At 29.5% G+C, this 18,089-nt stretch overlaps 1 protein-coding gene across 19 annotated transcripts in view; it reads left to right on the top strand.

Annotated features, from left to right (window-relative positions):
* LOC142327059 (uncharacterized) overlaps positions 1-18,089 on the top strand; it is a 413,864-nt gene that overhangs the window by 329,400 nt on the left and 66,375 nt on the right. Inside the window, exon 1 of one of the 19 annotated variants that reach the window (XM_075369841.1) lies at positions 2,354-2,371. The exons of the other annotated variants lie outside the window; for them this stretch is intronic. The gene's annotated coding sequence lies outside the window, so the exon portion shown is untranslated. Of the gene's footprint in view, positions 1-2,353; positions 2,372-18,089 lie in introns of those variants that run through there. 19 annotated transcript variants of the gene reach the window in all.

Genomic DNA, 18,089 nt, shown 5'->3' on the forward strand with positions numbered 1-18,089 from the left:
TTTGACCATCCCTGAATCCATATTGACTAGTTTCGGCGTGATGTCTGAATACGTATGTATCTCGCATATCTCAAAAACGATTAGCCGTACGATGATGAAATTTTGGATTTAGGACTATTGTAACATCTAGTTGTGCACCTCCTATTTTGATTGCAATCGACCAAACCAAAAGTGTCAAAAAAAGCATAAAATCCAGAAACTTCAGGATTTTGCACTTCTTTTTAACTGCAGTAATAAGCCCTCATTGAGGGCTTATTACTGCAGTTAAAAATATAGTTTAAGTTACAGTTTAATATATCAATTTGAATGATATATCATAAGTGGTACTTATTTTCATTGGTTCCAGAGTTATAGCCAAATAAACTTTTAATTAATGAAATATTTGGATCTTACAAAGGGAAAGCATATCGGTTCGAATCAGACTTCATCTCCTTTTTATAAATTTTTTTTTAATTTAAATATATTAATTTATTTATAATTATTAACTTCTGATTGTAAAAAAAATATACGATAAATAATAATTCAATAACAATAAAAAACATATGAAAAAATATCAGAAATTATTAATGAAATAAAATTTTATGTACTTTTCATTTTAAAAACTGTGTATAGTAATTTAATAGGCGTACAAGGAAGTCTGGTGTCCACATCAGATTTTTTTCTATGTAAAGTGTTTAAATTAATTTTTTACCTTAGTAAAATGAAACGTCTGAACACTCAGGCGCGCAGTTTGTTTACTTCAACTCTATAAGCTAATTTTATTTGGTATACTGGATATTCCACCTACATCATATTCACGGTTACCTTCGTTCAATATCGTTCATCTAATGCGGGTCGGTCAGTAAAAATCTAAAATAGGTGTAAAATAGGAAATGATCAACTACCTGGAATCCCATGTTTTACGTAAAACGAAAACTACATTTCATTAAAAATGCCTACTATTCACCTGCACTGAATTAGAGATTAAACATTGCTGATACTTTATAAATTTTGAGTACATCGAAAAACTGTTATACATAGTGTGTATTTTTCTCCTACTTTTTCGTCTACGTTACTTACACAAGACATTGCCTTGACTACAAGGTGAATTTGTTACCCCCTGTTCACGAAAATTCATTTCAACCACTTGGTATCAACTACCCATATAATCATAATTGTGTATCATGTAAAAGTAAAATTATAAACTTCTGATGTTGACATGAAAACATTTAGCATACTGATTCACGAAAATGTAAAATATGATATTTTTATGAAAGGAATGATGATGGATGGAAGTTCCTCTGAAAATGCGTTTATTTAAAACAAGACCGTATCATTAAAGTAAGAATGTATTTTCGATCTTCAATTCTTAATTGAATTCATTAATTTGTGTAACACTAACATACAAAAATAGTATTCTTAATACAACATTCAACAATAACAAACAAACGCGCGCGCTCACACACACAACCCATATTCTCTCTCTTTCTCTCTCTCTCTCTCTCTCTCTCTCTCTCTCTCTCTCTATATATATATATATATATATATATATATTTATTAAAAAAAGACTGGTCAAAGTTGAAAAGGTCAGTTAACGCGCAGTGTACGGATGAACTGCAACATTAGCGACTGGCTTCTTGCTACCTACGACGTCCTGTCATGGTGTAACATCCATTCCTCTTTACTAATAGCAGTACGACTGCCCCTTAAGACACTTCGGGTACTACTTATCTAGATGTTTACATCTTCTAAATCTTGAGTTTTAGTTTAAGTTTAAACTTTAATTATATTGATTAGACCATGATCTGTCGACTTTTCATATGAAAGGCGGCCAAGCGTGTAACAACTGAACTACTCCGACAAAGAGTTTTGCTTAATACTATTCTAATTTTAGGATAATAAAATTTAATAACCAAGGCTGTTTTTGAAACGTAATAATATGAATTTGTTCAGACATATAATACATTAATATAATACAAACGTAGCAAAATAAGAACAATTACCGGTATAACAAAATAAATTAATAATTACATATAATCTTTTAATTCATTAGACTCGTTTCAATGCGGTCAGCCGAACTGATTATAATGATTAATTTATTAAACAATTAATTTCAAGCATTAGTGACAGTAACATTTTTTGATAAAAAAAACAAAAAAACAACAAAGTGGTTATATAACTGAATAAATTGACTTGCAATCAAAATGTACAATTAGATTATCCTGCTTCCAGCTATTCTGTTTGATTCATTTTTTCGGTTCTTTTATTTTACAGAAAACGTCAACCGTGGCCTTGAAAAGGCCCAGAAAAAAATTTTCTGGAGCAGCACCCCAACTAATTTTAGGTACGAGCCGTCACTATATGTCATCGCTACAACTATTAGTTTACCTATGTAAGAAAGTGTTAAAGTTATAAGTAATAAAAGATAGAAAATAAAAAATGACATTAATATTTTACCGATACATTTTCTAATAATTAAGTTTTATAATCCGTAATATCTCAATTTATCAGAATTTACTTTGAATGCAACTTTTTTTATATACTAACTATTTTTTATAATCTGTTCTTGATTTTTTTTATCAATAGAAACCACCAGTATATTAAACTCTATGATATTAAAAATATTTTATAATTAAACGACATAGTAAGTTTTTTAAATATATTATTGAGTTCTCTTTGTCTCTACAAGTACTTATAATATGAAATGTACGCATATTAAATTTCATTATTAAATACCATATGGTACCATATTAGTATGGTATCGAATTTCAGTACTAATATTAACCAAATAACAGTTTTTTTCCACCAAGACAAATAAATCATCGAGATATCGGATAATTTTTTAATGAAATGTTCATAATTATGTTTCGGGCTTTTTCTATTAATTATAATATATGCGAATATGTATTCGTGTAAACCGTCAGTATAAACATTTAAATTTTAGAGATTGTAACTATTAAATAATTTTTTTTTTAATACGCCAAAAAATATCGCTCCGAGTAATTTTATTGAAAATAAAATTTGTTCTTACTAAATATTTATTAAAGAAAATAATTTTTTTAAACGCGTAAACAATAATTATATACTTCCATTAATAAATTTATTACTGTTATTAATAAATACCTAATTATATATTTTAAAGAATGAAATACAAAACAGTAAAAAAAGATTAATCGTGAAATGACGTTCATACTCCTTTATTTTTGTAGCTTTTTTTTCTTTATGCACCAATCGCTCACATAAAAAAAATCCTCATGGTTTTCAAATCTGTAAAAAAATAATCACATTTAATACCACAAACATTAAAAACTTGTTCTTTTTTTTTAATCACTTCAGTAAGAGAAACAGGTTTTACATTCGACACATGAGTGTTATATGTTGTGTAGATAGATATTTAAAGATATTTTTCTTTTTTTCTTCATTATTGCTTAGTATAGGATTGTTATAGCGTAATAATATATAACCTGAGGTTATCATTGAATATTCGAAGTATTCTCATGCAATTCAAAATAATTGAATCTTAGGGTAAAATAAATTATTCCTGCATTACAAGTAGCCTTAGCTTACTCTCCACAGAAATTTTTTTACGTAGTTTATTACTTACGCCTCTTTTTCTTATTTTTATAAAGTTACAATTTTATTCTCTTTGTGTTTGTTTCTAATTGCTGTTTTTCATATGTAAATCGGTTTTTTTAAATCTATATAAAGAAAACAAGATTACGCTACAAAAACCGTTTATAAAAAATTTACGTAAAATCTAAACGTAGGTGATTATCTCTGTTGTAAATAGTCATAATCAATAAACATTACAACAACAAAATAATGTATATGTTACATATAATTCACGAAGAATCTAACAAAATTCCAGGACATGTTCTATTGGTGAAAATAAATACGAAAGCTCACGTAAACAGAAGTTCGGAAACTGTTCGTGGGCGAATGTCGGCGGAAAAAAGATTTCGTCCTGATTTCTGCGCTTTCGATAAAATTAAGCCAGACTATAATAATTAGGACCTAAATTAAGGAGTAAATTAATTAGTTTTATATGAAATCTGACTAGAAAAACTGAAAAAAATAAATAAAAATAGGTTCAAGAACTGTAATTTTTTAACAGTTTTCTAGAGATATGAGGTAGAAGACAAAATGTAGTGTCGAAAAAACTATTTTATGTTTCGTGTAAAATAGTTTTTTTAAGTGGATGGATAATAAACATATAAAAGTTTTAAACTAAACTCGCACGAGAATTTATTTTTGAGTAAAATGGTATGCATAAAGTTCGTAGAAATTAAATACAAACGTAAGAATTTCGAAGTTTACTCAGAATCAAATTCTTTAAAAATTAAAACTTGTTTTCGTTACTCATGTAACGAAGTGATTTTACGACAAACACAAAACATTGGGGTTTTCGACCCAAATCTTTTGCCTTTTACCCCAGATTTTTCGAAAATTATTAAAAATATCGTTCCGGAACATATATTTTTTTTCAATTTTTCAAGTCTGATTTCACATAAAACCGCTAAATTTTCCTTTAAGTTGGATCCCAAGAATTACAGCCTGGCTTAATCTTACCGACGACGCAGTATTGTGATCGCGAAAAATTTCGGTTTTCAAATTTAAACGGAAATATCCATTTTTACCATCTCTGAATCCATTTTGACTAGTTTTGGCGTGACGTCTGTAAGTACGTATGCATATATCTCGCATAACTCTAAAACGATTAGCCATAGGATGTTGAAATTTTGGATTTAGGACTGTTGTAACATCTAGTTGTGCACCTCCCCTCCCTTTTGATTGCAATCAACTATACCAAAAAGCCCAAAGTCCAAAAAAAATCTGGATTTTGAACTTTTTCTTAACTGCAGTAATTAAGCCCTCATTGAGAATTTTTCAACGATATATCATAAGTGGTACTTATTTTCATTGGTTCCAGAGATAGCTAAATAAAATTTTAATTAATGAAAAATTTGTGTCTTACAAGAGGAAGGAACATTGGTTCAAATCAGTCATCTCCTTTTTTTAAATTTAAATATATTTATTTATAAATAATTATTAACCTCTGACTGCAAAAAAATCTTTACAGTAAATAATAATTCAATAACATTAAACAAAAAAGAAAAAAAAAAATCAAAAATTAGTAGCGAAATAAAATTTTATGTACTTATAAAAATGTATATATGTAATTTAATAGGGGTACAAGAAAGTCATGTGGTGTCCACATCAGATTTTTTATTCATATTTTTCCCGTAGGATCTACTGATGACGATTATTTAATAATTGAAATGTAGTTTAAAGTTTAAGTAAAATGTTTTTTTTAAAACGGTATTTAAAGAGTAATCGTATTTTCTAATCTATTTCAATAACCGCTTAGCTAACAATTCATGTTTTAAATTAAAACTGAAATAAAAAATATAAAATAAAATAATTTAAAAAAATTACAGAACTGACTTTAAACAAGACGTATACAAAATTTATTAATTCTTTTAGTTCTTTTTTAAACTTAGATTATTAAAATGTAAGTCATAATTTATTAGAATACGGGCGGGCATCCACTGTTTTTGTTTGCTTGTCCGGTGGAATTTTGGCCTCTACAAAATTCCATCATGACATGAAAAACGCCACGTCTGACCGGAATTCGAACCAGAGACCTCCAGATGAAATGCCAAGACGCTACCACTCAGCCACAGAATTCAAATACTCAAAATTTAAAGAGAATTTAAAAATATTACCTTTTAGTCTTATCCTTCAAATCTGGCAAGCACGTTATTGTCCGCTTTAAGACACCACAATTATATAATATAAGGAATGCACAGTTCAATAATCTTCTTTTTTCTCTCTCTCTTATTTTTAACTTCCGGGATCACCGTTGGGTATTGCTTCAGAGGATGATATGAATGATTTGTAGCGTGTGAAAATGCCATGCCTGACCGGGATTCGAACTCGGGACCTCCGGATGAAAAGTTCAATAATTTTAATTAGCTGAAAGATAACTAAATCACCTTTATAAATATTCAGGCGTTACATATGCAGAAGGTACAATTTCAGGATATATTAATTCATCACACTAAAAAATTTGAGCCGGTCGATTAGTTCGTTGCGATAGATGTAAAACACAGACGGTTCATTAAAAACTAATTAATCATTTGTTTTCATTTTGTAATTAAACCATTTTTCTCTCTCTAAATATTGGTGCTTAGATATAAATCAAGAAAAGAAAACTTAGTAACGTGGTCATTAATTTAAAACTGAGTATCGTACGAGATAACGAATAAGTTGTTGGTTCACATTCTATCTTATTGAAAATAATAATAAAAATTAATTAGTTCATAATTAATTAGCAGGATGATAAGAAATCACGATTATTGGCACCTTTAATTCAAAATACAAAACCAAAAACTCAGTCTTAACTACTAATTTTACGAAAATAAAATAAAATTATAAATTCATTAAAATTAAGAATTTTAAACCGAGAATTAAAAATTTTTTAAATCACAATATCAGTTTTTAAAAAAATTATTTTCAGTTCGAAAGGAAATGGTTTTAAGATTGTAATCTTTCAATTAGAAAGATAAAATAATACTAACTACAGTTTCTTGTTATTTAAAAAAAAATCAATCGGAAACAAAGAAATATAAATATTTAAATTTAAGTATACTCTGTCAGAATTAATGTTTGATCTAATACACGTAGTTATCTAATATGCTACGTAGTAGTTATAACGTAGTTTGTAATTATGGTTTGTTTTTAATTTGACGCCGAATTCTAAACAGTCCAAATAAATATATTTCTGAGGCGTTATCAGGGTGGAAAGAGTTATCAATTTTACTATAATTTTAAACAAATTTTCAAACGTAATATTTCTCTTTTGTAACTATACCAAATCCGATAACGTATTAATTATTTGGCTTTTTGACTGCGAAGGTCTTGTATTTATATTATCGTCTAATTTTATTTTTAGTGTTAAAATACAAGTTCAAGGCTGATAGCATTAAAAAAAAATATTATTAATATATACTCTAAATATAATGAAACATATATTGTCAACACAAATCTATTTATAATATATTAAATAAAAATACATGAGCTTAATTCAATCCTTTATTAACCGCAACTAAAATATAAACATTTCCATCTGTTTATAAAAGGAAAAGAATGAGTTATTTATTCGTACGAGATTAAGATAACGGTTCTAAATAACAATGCACAGAAGTGAATTACATATAGAATATGTATGGCAAAGAACATGTGTAATTAGAATAGTCAGTCAGAATAGAATAGTCAGTCAACTATTATCCATCAGAGACTCAACGTGTATTTAACAGTCATGTATAATTAATTTATATCAACGTTAAATATATGAAGCGTAAGTTTGATAATTTTAATAAAAATAATTTGAAATACAATCAAAACAAAGACTTTTATTTATTTCAACGAACCCGCGAATAAAAAAGTGTTAAACCAAAGGAACAAATTATTCGACAACACAGTCATCAGTTTGGCCTCTGTCAGGCTACCACCGATGCAAATGCCTCGCGGCAGACATTTCCATCAGTGTATTTATACATTATCGGTTTGGCTTCCTCCAACCACGACCAGCTACCATAACTTATAACTTTAAACTGTCAAATTAACAAATTCGCGGAAGCGCGCCTTCCTCAAACACCGAAGGTTTTACACAAAATCTCTTCCCATATCTAACTTGATTAGTTAATTGAGCCGTTTACACCAAAAATACTATTCTCATATCTAGAAAACAAATGTTGATTGCAACAACGACAATTTTGTCCTACAATTCAATTTATTCAAGTCCTCTTGATTTACGTAAAAATCAAGAAACAAATTCACAATTTTAATAAGCTTCTAATGAAAACATAACCCGTTTCTCTTTGCTCTGGTCCGCTTTCGGGAGTGAGATCAATGCCTACACCCTCCCACACTACAGTTATATCCTAACAGCGAATATCTCAGGTAACCGGGACTCGTTGCCAAAACGCCTATATTGGTGAAGTAAGCACCCAGACGAGCCCTATCCACACGGATTGCTGCTATACTATTTATACATCCATAGCAGCATCAGACCCCCTCAGCTATCCTCCGCACGGTTACAAATCTAAAGTAGCCAGCAACTATGTTCCATTCCCTTTCGGTTTTCCAATTAACTTGCAGAACAAAACCAAAATTGAGCCTTGTAAGCTCTCTAACTACTTTGATACGTTCAACTTCGTACATGGGGCAGAAATATGACAAGGCGCACACCATCAATGGCTTTACACTCCGGACACAAGCCTGAATTAAACCAAATCTGGCTGACCTATCTCTAAAAGCACCATATCCAAAAAAACTGCGTAATATGCCGATCGGGGGAAATCCACCTAACAACCTCCATACTTCTGACATCAGGAAAAATAACATGCGTTTAACGGTCATCGGATGAATCAGTCCACCTGACCTGCCATAGATGGAAACCTTGGTCGTCATTTTTTTTAGGCGCCAGAGGTAAGTTGGTCTACCTTCTAGGCATCATAATGTAATTGGCGCTCAGTCGCAAGGATATCAGTGGGTTTAATAACAGAAATAACAAGGATCGCCTCTCCACAGACAGTCCTACAGTCATCAATCACAGATAATGATAGAAGATGTTGGGCTATCAATAAAATATTCCTATAACATTGGTAACTCGACAGAGTAATTACCTATAACATAGGTAATATTCCTATAACATTGGCTATAACTCGATGAGCTTAGACAGGAACAATATAGCTTTGCATACACCCTTATATAGAAAACGCATGGTTCTGAGATTAAGCCCCCAATCCGGGGTGAATTGTTCTCAGAAGACCGAAAATAGCATTACAAGCCTATTTGACAGCATAGTGAAAGTGCTCCTTGAATTAAACATTCTCAAGGACAACACCTAGATACTTCTGCAGCGGGACTCAATGACTGCAATTGATACGCGAGGTTGTCGTGTAACAGCCAGTTTGCTCTTGAGTAACATGATCGTTTCTGGTTACAAATAGAATAGAAACGTGAAATTCAGAAGTTTTACTACCTCAAAACGGTATTTTTTCGGTATGTTACCATTAATTTCCAAGCACCCCCTTCCCCACTGAAAGGCAACTCAAAAATTATTGATATAAAAACCTTCAGTTTACGATAATTCCCTAATAAAAATGGCGGCAGTTTTAAAAGACGTATATAAGACCTCTTAAAAAAACTGTTGAACACTATATATATATAAATTGAGTATCCACTTACCAACAATTGTGTTTATTGATTATCCAAGCGCTTTCGGATTATTCCTCCATCATTAGGGATTAATTATGAATTTTATGTTGGGCATATAAATTTTTATAAATAAGATTTAAAATGAAAATAAAATGTTTAATTATTATGTTCGTAACAGTTGATTCTCAATATTTAAAATAAGTCAACGTGAAAAGAAAAACGTCATGTCAGTAAGATGTTTACAACTTAACAAAATTAAATGATAAATTAAGTAAATAAAATTCAGTAAATGCTTATACTTCAAAACAATATATTTTTCGATAAGATACTGCTTACTTGGAGTGTATTATATCCACTTTTAAATAACTGCAACTTATATTTCGTTAACATAAATATATATATAAATATATTTTTGGGTTCACATATTTTGTTAAAATTCTGTAAATACATCAAATATATTTGTTTTTTATTTAAATAAATTAATATTTTTAATAATTAAAAAATACACCAATTTTTTTCATAATCTGATAAAAGTGTTATTTTAAAATATTAAGCTGACTAGTACAGCAATATTATAAATAAAATTACTGTTTTATAGAAAGGTCACAAATTAAATATCAAATCTTGATTTTTTTTTATTTTTATTAATATCTCAATAAAGTTTATATATAAGCAACATTTCATCAATTAATTAATTAATAATTATAATATATTTAACATAAGAGAATTTTTTAAATTTTATTTTATACTAGCATTTAATTTATCATCTGAAAGAAAAATTTATTTAAAAAGATAACGAAATATTTTATAAGTTGCAATTATGTAATAAACACAAGACTTAATAATCAGAATTCGTTATTTCTTTAATTAAAATAAATCTTAAAATTCCTCAATCTAAACGTTTTTAAAAATGTTTATAATTTGCTTATATATTTTATTATAAACCCTAATCATCGCTGTTAATTGTTTATTTTTTTTATTAATCTGTAATTTAATCTTATATATTAAATAAATTGGGCTGAAAACTTATTTCCAGTTCATGTGGGCGTTCACTTGGATCAGGCTGATTTTTATTTCATTTTGCTCGGAATGATGACAGATATATTATCGAGCGTCATCAGACCCCAAACTTTATTCTCCTCTGAGAAATCCTCATTTATTCTTTAATTGTGAAACTTTCTGAGGTTATTATTCAGAAGAAAATTACATTGAAGATCCATCGACTCGCTTACCGATACAAATACATGGCAAAAGGAAATAACTGTTGCAAATTTTGGCAAGCAAAACGAATTATTGCACATCAACCGACTACGCTTACAAAACCTTTTCTCTTTTTCTTTTTAGCCTCCCGAACCACTGTAAGATATTACTTTAGAGGATGAGGTTGATATTTATGAATGTAAATGAAGCGTAGTCTTGTACAGTCTCAGGCCGACCATTCCTGAGAAACTTATACTCACTTACGCTTACAAAACTCATTTACACGCTCATGAAACTTATCACTGTATTTACTTGTTATTTTAATGTTGTCAATTTGTTTAAGCCCCTACTATATACTACGTAAGATTTAAAATTATTCTGTTTTTATGGAAAAATTATAATTTAACAGATTGCCTAACTGTAACTGAACTGATCTATATCACTTTTGGATGAAATTCAAATAAAATTTTCTCTCTGCGGCAGTTTTTTGATGTTTAATAACACACACGTGTCAAATGCAACAAAACAGAATTTCCTTATGTATACTCGTATGTAGTCTTTACCCACGGTGTCCCTCTACATATAAAAATTTGAAATCAATTCAATATAGCTATTGAAAAATTCTGTTTTATCATTTAAATATGATTAATGAATACAAACAGTGATGTGTATGCGCATATAAAGATTAAATGCAGTATATTTATCTATTTCATAGGACGGGCGCGTGTGGGTTTGTGTATTCAACCGCATCCATACTTACGTTTATGGAAAACTAAATGAATTATTCAGTATCGTTGATAAGATAAAATATTAAAACGTCCAACATTTAGTATAATATAAATTAAATATATGTTTGCTTTGATGAAATAGCATTCGGTTGTTCTCCGAATTGATGTGGTCTAATTTTATTTATCACTATATCTATTTTACCGTGAATAAATTTCACTCAAATCACTTCCTTTGGAAAGAAGCAGTAATACAATGCGTTGGAGAAACAGCTTTGCTTAAAGTACAAACTAAAAAAATCTTATGTGAACATCACATGACTTCCTTGTACGCCTATTAAATTACATATACACATTTTAAAAGTACATAAAATTTTATTTCATTATTAACTTCTGATATTTTTTTATATTTTTTTTTTATTGTTATTACTGAATTTTTTGTAATTTTTTTTACAGTCAGAGGTTAATAATTATTAATAAATCAATATATTTAAATTAAAAGAAAAAAATATATATATGAAGTAGGATTCGAACCGATGTGCCTTCCCGTTGTAAGATCAAAATATTTCATTAATTAAAATTTCATTTTGGCTATAACTCTGGAACCAATGAAAACAAGTATCACTTACGATATATCGTTGAAAATTCTCAACGAGGACTTATTGCTACTGTTAAGAAAAAGTACAAAATCCATTTTTTTTTAGATTTTGGGTTTTTTTGGACACTTTTGGTTCAGTCGATTCCAATCAAAAGGGAAAGTGCACACTCAGATGTTACAACAGTCATAATTCCAAAATTTGAACAACCTACGGCTAATCGGTTATGAGTTATGCGAGATGCGTACATACATACGTACAGACGTCACGCCGAAACTAGTCAAAATGGATTCAGGGATGGTCAAAATGGATATTTCCGTTGAAATCTGAAAACCGAAATTTTTCTTGATCACAATACTACCCTTACTTCGTACAAGTAAAAAAAAAAAAAAAATCGATATCGATGTTGCTGAAATCTGAAATTTTTCAGAATTTATAAAAAACTTAAAATTTATTCTATCCCCAGCTCATTAATAACATTAAAAATAATTGTTCTAAACTAAGCCAATCGGTTTTTTACATATCATGAAACAATAAAAAAAATTAAAGATTATAGATGACGTAAAAAGAAGTGGGTGCTATTAAGATCTAAAAAAATTAATTATGAATAAAGGAAAATGGAGATGGACATGTTGCAAGGGATCCGCGTCATGATAGATAACAGTATGACCCCATCTTCCTTACTGCAACTTCAACTGTAATATCCGGTATTTGAATTAAGGTGAATGACGCACTGGCTCGTATTATTGAGCCGTAGCAATTATTTCCTCGATCCGGGAAACCAGTTTTTAGCTTTCATATAATGTTGAATTTATCGGAAATTGCCCACCGACCGTGAATAATTCTGAGTAAAATTATTTTCATTATTAACTTTTAATAAAAAAAAAACTATTATAAAATTTTTAAGCCATAAACATAGTTAAAAATTATACCGTGTAAAACTATTATCTAAAATATAACAAATAACCTTATAAGAGAGTGGTCTTGCTGAATTTCGTTTCACGATTGCAGTTTTTTTTTTTTTTTTTACTTTTGGATCCATTCATTTGTTAATATTATAAAAATTTAATTCGATTTGAAAATGGCGTTTTTTATGCATAATTATGATACAAAACGTGATGTTATGATTCCTATCTCTATTGCCACGTATAAATATAACATTAACGAACTTCACCCTCCTAATAACGTGTGAAAGGATGACTTGACACAGGATCGTATAATTGCAAGAAATTGTAAGTGGGATCTATTTTTATTAAAATACTAGCAGACCCGTCAATGCTTCGCTACTGCTATATTTCAGTATACATACATATATATGTATATGTATATATATTAAATCAACACAACTGAAAGTTTGATAAAACATTAACAAAATGAACATGAACATTACGGAACTTCACAAAATTTACCCTTTCCCCCATATTCCCCTTTCAATTTCCTTCCCCCATTTCTTTTTTCTCCTTTCCTCTTTCCATTTCCCCTTCTTCTCTTTTTCGATTTTTCCCTTTCACCACACGCGTAAATCGGTTCAGTAATTTTTTAGTCTATAGCGGCCACACATGTCGGAAACATTAAAATGGAATCGTAAAATATTTAGTATAGCGTGTGTTGCTTTTACTCCAACAGATAGCGCTGTTTTTCAAAAAAAGGTTATTTCTACCTGTCACAAGTGTCTTAGGTACATAAAAACACGCGCGTATTTGAATGCAACGTTGTGTCAAAATTTCAAAGCAATCGGTGAAGAACTTTCGGAGATTTAAGATTTTGAACAAACGAACATTTACATTTTTATTTATGTAGATGTAAATGAAACCTCGGAATTTGAAAACACATAATTCCAAATGTCTGTTAACAACCTAGACAATGTACGTTTTTTTTCTATCTTTCAACATCAACAAAAATATATTAAAGAATTTTTTTCTTTAAGTTATGTTTTTGCGTAGTCGTTACTAATTTTGATAAAACATTAACATGTTTCGATAAATAATCTTTATTATTTTAATATCTAGCTATGCAAAGATTGTGAAAAATCTCTTATGTTTTCTTTTAATATACAGAGTATTCAAACAGGAATATCGGAAAATTAAGATCATTTAATGTTTCTTAACTTTGATTTACAGTAATGAATTGCAAATAAAATGAAAGAGTAACTCTTACAGTTTTACTCTAAAAGGTAATCAATGTGAACACCTCTCGTCACGCGCCACACATCCAACCGTTAGGAGAGTTCATCCCATATTTTAAACAGCATGTCTGGAGTAACAGAAGCGACAACTGCTTCAACCTTGTGCCTCAAATCGGGTTGGTAACGGAGTCACATGCACAAGATCCCTTTATAAAACCCCAAAGGAAAAAAATCACGTGGGATAAAGTCGGATGACCTTGGAAGTCGTCGCAAACAAATTCGTCATCTGGTCCGTGTCGACCAATCCGTGGTCGCTGAAACTGTCATTTATCCGATCCCTTTCACAATTTTGCTTGGTGAGGAATCCACCATTTTATTACCAAATAAAATTTTCTGGTCCATCTTCCAGTCCATGTACGCAACAAATAATCAATCTCTTTTACGCTTATTTTAGCAAAAAAGAACGGTTTACCGTCGGGATATCGCATAAAAATTTAATTTTGGGAAATCCCTTTTACATTATACAAGTTTATGGGGATTTTCTGACTCCCTAAATCAAATATTATATACGTTAACTTTTCTCTTAAGTTTGTTTTTTTGTTTTTAAAACATAATAATTGAAGCCAATCGATTCATCAATAAACCCAACTCGATCAAGTAAGTCGTCATCTTTATGCTGCAACATTTTGATTGAGAAGTCGGCGCGCACAGCTTAGTCGGTAGGCGTCAATGCTTGTAACAGCTGTATAAACGGTATGGACGCATATGTAAGCGTTTCCTTAAAGTGTTCCACACTGTTATCCCCGGCATCACTAGCTCGAGGCTAACATTCCAATCAGATTTTTTAGGATTAAGGAGGAAATACTCTTTGACGTTCAGCATAACATTTCTTCGGACACCTTCGGTTGACCCGTACTCTTCCCTTTGCACAGAAATCCGGTTTTTTCAAACCGATTATGCCATAAATGTTCTTGACGCTTGCATAATCACAGTTAAACTTTCTACGGAACGCTCGTTGAACTGTAAATGCATACAACAAACTTCAAAACAAAGAAGGCTTTCTGTTCAGGAATCGGCATCTTTGCTAGTAGCGCTGTCAAGCGGAAAGATGGGAAATCGATCTGCGGCCATGCGCGTAACTAAAACTGTCCTTTTTTTCCCTTTCATTCTAGCCTTAAATCAACATGTACACCTCATTCAAGATAATAGAACAAATTAAAACCACGATTTTCTTCTTACACCCCCGATATAGTAATCGCACTTTTTAATCGATAAGTACTTTTTATTTATATCGATGTAATTGATAATATTTATTCAAGATCGTGATCTGTGATAGAAAAAATGTTCGAACTTTTATTAAAAAACAGAAACTAAAAAAAACAAAAATCACAACACTTGTGCGCTACCATCATCCGAACTTTGAATTACCGCTATTAATTCGAAAAAAAAATTTCCTACAATCCGTAATTTTCCTATATCGAATTGATTTGAAACGAACTTTCAGATTTCAAATCTAATTTTAAAAATATTTTTAATTACTTCACGAATTAAAACCATATGAATTCAGTAACAAAATAATTTATATTTTATCCGCAATTTTAATAGAAGTCAAAATACAATTAACAAGTAATTCTTGCAGATTAATTTAATAAAGTCAATTAATTTTATTATTAATGAAATATGGAAAGGAAATGTATTAAATTCAAATACAAAGATTAGAATGAATATAATCTTCTTTGTTTGTTATAAAGAAAGACAGAGTAATAAAAAGAGTACATACTAGCAAAACCGGTCAAAGATGATACTTTAAAGAGATATACTGCGAAGAAGAAGAAGAGTTGAACAGATGAAAGATAAGTAGCTGTTGAAGATGGAGTAACTAATTCTACGCCAGATATTAAAAGCGTTGAAAGTGCTAAAATATTTACAATTACACTTTAAAGCCGATTATTATTTTTTATTACTAACGTATTTTCATATTTAATGTAAATATTAAAGTTAATTAAAAAAACAACTACTGTTAACTGTAGTATCATAGAATAAATAAACTTTTACAATCTTACAAACAAGCGAGCGCGTACGCGTATGGATAGTCTTATAGATTAAAAAAATATTTCTCTTTAATAACATAGTTGTCATTACAAATATCTATTTGGTTATTATCTCATTATAGTTTAATAAAAATTCCGTAATTAAAAACTTCTTTAATTCAGTTTTTTAGTGTTCTCTTCGGTTATGAAAATTAATTTTTTGAAGCCCTTTTCAATAAAAAAAAAACTTGTAATTTTTATTGAAAAAAATTATTAAATATGAAAGTTTTGACTATTTTATACGAATATCTCGATTGAGTTTTTAAATAAAATTAATAATGCCATTAAATTTGATAAACATTTCATCAAATATATAGAAAAATGACAAAAAAGTTTTTTTGTTAGATAAAATTAGATTATACTCAGGCTGTTAATTTATATAAAAACATGGCGGCACGGTATATAGATTTTTGAGCCTAAACATTGCTTGGATATAATGAGAGCCAAATTACAACACAGAAGTTACAAACTAGAATGATGTGAATGATTTTGAAACTTAATCTGTTTACAAGTGTTAATTTAATGTAGAAAACATAATATTGGATAAATATTAAGCAAAGGATATCGTTTTTAAATTTTTAGTGTAAGAAATGGAAAGGTCCCTATGTAATTATTGAAAGGTATCACATTTGTCGAAAATGTTAGCAGTTATTCTTTAAAGAATAAAACAGATTTGAGGATTGAAAGAACAAAAAAATTAGCAACACATAGATCATTACGACACAGTGGGATTAAATTATCTTTTTTTTTTTGAACGACAACGAACTATCGTCATCAGCGCCCGGATACGATATTTGTATAGTAAATAAATATTAAATATTAAATAAAAAACCCAGTAATATAAAATCACATCATAAATGGGAAACTGCTATGACGTAAGCTAAAAATAAAATAAAATAAAATTACAGTAAAATCAGATTATTATCACAAATTATTACAGTAATTTAGATTATACATTGATAATCTAAATTAAAACAATAAAATTACCATCTGCAATGCGCAAAATGGCATAAATAGCTGAAACATATATAGTAAAAATCAAATATTTGAATATAAACGGACGGCCCAAAGAAATCGTAAAACATTCGAATAATAATAATTCATGAAATAATTCTATTATTATTTAATAATAATAATAATTTATGAATAATTCTATCGAATTCGTGAAGAATTCGATAACATCGTCTCATTCTTTCCCAAGATATTTTGGAAGTTAGCGCCTACTTTAAACTTCCGACGCAATGCCATATAGAAGACACAATTCACAAGGATGTGGTGTACAGTTAGTTGGCGGTCGCAGCAAATAAAAACGAGTGCATCAGACCGAGTCATTAGATACCGATGAATAAGCCAAGTGTGCTCTGTTCGCAAACAGCACATAAACACCTCCTGTCGACGGTTATTCCTGCATGAGAAGCTCCACGGCGATACAGTACTAAAAGAAAAAAAAAGAAAAAGGAAAAAGTTTATTGTTGATGGTAGCAATCGTTCACTTTGCCACTCATCACGGATCACGCTCTTAAGGAAACAGACAAGATCATCGAAAACAACACGATTAGTGAAAGGAAGCGGGAAATAAGCCTCTTATTAAATTATTTAATGGTATGCCAAGAGAAGTAAAGGATGAAGTAAATATAGAAGAGCACGTAGTAATTATGCGAGAATGAACATTGAATAATCATATAATTTCTAAAGTGAGAGATGAATTAATTTTTGTTAATGTGATAAATTATCAGCTTAAAATTTATTTGATACGGGGATGATTTACGATGAAGAATTATTTAGTGTTTACGGTTTGTCTGTGCATATAAACATATTACGTAAAATAATCGAAATAATTTAATAAAGCTCTCAATCAATCAATCAAATTTTAATATCTTTGTAAATATTTAATTACCGATTGTGTTTCTAATGTAAAATTTGAACAAAATGTTTTGAGCAAAACAACGTATTTTTTGGAGATATGTTTTAAGATTTTTTTATTTTTATTTCTGTAGTAGAAAAAAAGTACTTCCTTAAATGTTTTAAACGATGTTGTTAAGACAGAGAGGGAGAGCGAGAGAATTTTTTTTATAGCAGGTAAGTTATATTCTGTTTTAGTAAAAATTTTTGAAGAAGCCTTAAATTAAATCAAAAAGAAGTTTTATTT

The sequence above is a fragment of the Lycorma delicatula genome, chromosome 6 (genome assembly GCF_047948215.1).
Source record: "Lycorma delicatula isolate Av1 chromosome 6, ASM4794821v1, whole genome shotgun sequence".
Classification (NCBI taxonomy): domain Eukaryota; kingdom Metazoa; phylum Arthropoda; class Insecta; order Hemiptera; family Fulgoridae; genus Lycorma; species Lycorma delicatula.